Source organism: Cynoglossus semilaevis, chromosome 20 (genome assembly GCF_000523025.1).
Source record: "Cynoglossus semilaevis isolate Cse_v1.0 chromosome 20, Cse_v1.0, whole genome shotgun sequence".
Lineage (NCBI taxonomy): Eukaryota > Metazoa > Chordata > Actinopteri > Pleuronectiformes > Cynoglossidae > Cynoglossus > Cynoglossus semilaevis.
In genome coordinates this window covers 5,166,897-5,168,293 of record NC_024326.1, presented here as the reverse complement: position 1 = coordinate 5,168,293, position 1,397 = coordinate 5,166,897, and the positions used below count along the sequence as shown (strand labels likewise).

General features: G+C 47.7%; 1 protein-coding gene across 3 annotated transcripts in view; it reads right to left on the bottom strand.

Moving 5' to 3' along the window:
• The window catches only part of LOC103396183 (dynamin-2-like), a 27,580-nt gene that overhangs the window by 19,072 nt on the left and 7,111 nt on the right, over positions 1-1,397 (bottom strand). Inside the window, exons 2-3 of one of the 3 annotated variants that reach the window (XM_025066258.1) lie at positions 645-899; positions 346-563 (exon numbers count right to left, since the gene is read on the bottom strand). The exons of 1 other annotated variant lie outside the window; for it this stretch is intronic. The gene's annotated coding sequence lies outside the window, so the exon portion shown is untranslated. Of the gene's footprint in view, positions 1-345; positions 900-1,397 lie in introns of all 3 variants that reach the window. One more of the 3 variants, XM_025066257.1, reaches the window with a different exon arrangement.

Genomic DNA, 1,397 nt, shown 5'->3' with positions numbered 1-1,397 from the left:
GAGGGGAGAGGGGAGGGAGAGAGAGAGAGAGAGACTGATATGAACAGGAAGGGACAGACAATTGCGCAGTTGCTTTGCTTATCAACCACTATCTTTGTCATATCTCTACCTCCATATCTCTCACACACTCACACACACACACAGATAGACACACGCACGCCGTACATCCACATTCACGCGCACAGAACTGCACGAACGCGAGCTCGCGCGTTCAAGGACATTCGTAGCTCCGGATTGTCACATCCAACCAAACACCATTTTGCGCACCGGAGCTTAACGCTTGAAGCGCGGCTGCACACAAACACTGACATGCATAAAAATTTTTTTTTTTCTTCTCTCCCTTACCCCTGCCTCAGGATTCACTCGGTGTTTTCCTGGCTGTCGCTGTCCAGTGCTGAAACCGCACGCAAATCGGGCAGCAGCTAAGAAAAGCCTGGCCGATAATCACGCAAGCACCGCGTCCGCCTGGCGGTGCATCGGCACCGGGGGTTGAAGTTCCCAACGTAAAACTGCCTTCCTCGGAAATCAGAGCGGTGTCATGTGGACCTGAAAATTTCACAAGCCTTTTGACAGATTAATCATTTCACCTCACCCTCTTTTCTCTCTCTCTCTCTCTCTCTCTCTGTCTGTCTGTCTCTCTCTACCTTCCTCTCCTTGTAATTGCGACGCTTGCGCCTTGGTTTCTATACCGTATTGACACAGCGCACGACCAATAGGATTCTACGGATTGGAGCGGAGGCAACGGGATGCGGATCCCCCCATTGGCCCGGCCAGGTACAGGTTAGTCCAATCCGAGTCCGCCCCCCCTGTTTACATCCACGGCCGTTTGTGCCTCTGTGAGTCATGCGGCACGGCTGCGCATCGCTGCAACAGCAACGGTGGACGGATACATGTGATCCCTGCAGTGAGAGAGGGGCCAGATGATCACATATACATGTACATATACAAGCAGCAGGTCGTTTTCAGACGTTCCAGGACTATGTCTGTTATTGACATAGATGTAACCCGTTAGGCCCATCTGACAGACCTATAGTCGTGGGAAAGGATCCTTTTTGTCTTAACCTCTAAAAGGACATCGATCCCAGATTTAATAAAAAAAAAAAAAAAAAAAAATCAAAACGTTTATAATGATGCATCGACTTCTTCAGTGATGTTGAAAAGCGTAACAGTAGAGTACGCATTTCAGGATGCACGTCAATATTTCTCAATATGTCTTTTCATTATTTACATTGTGGTCAGCGATAGGCCTTTACCGAGACCGCTCGACACATGATGTTGATGTAGTGAGCTCACCAGACACTAGATGGCAGAAGACGCCATCGTCTAGTCGTTTGTGCATGACTGAAGTACAGTACATTTTCTGGAAAAAAAAAAAAATATAAATATATATATCAATA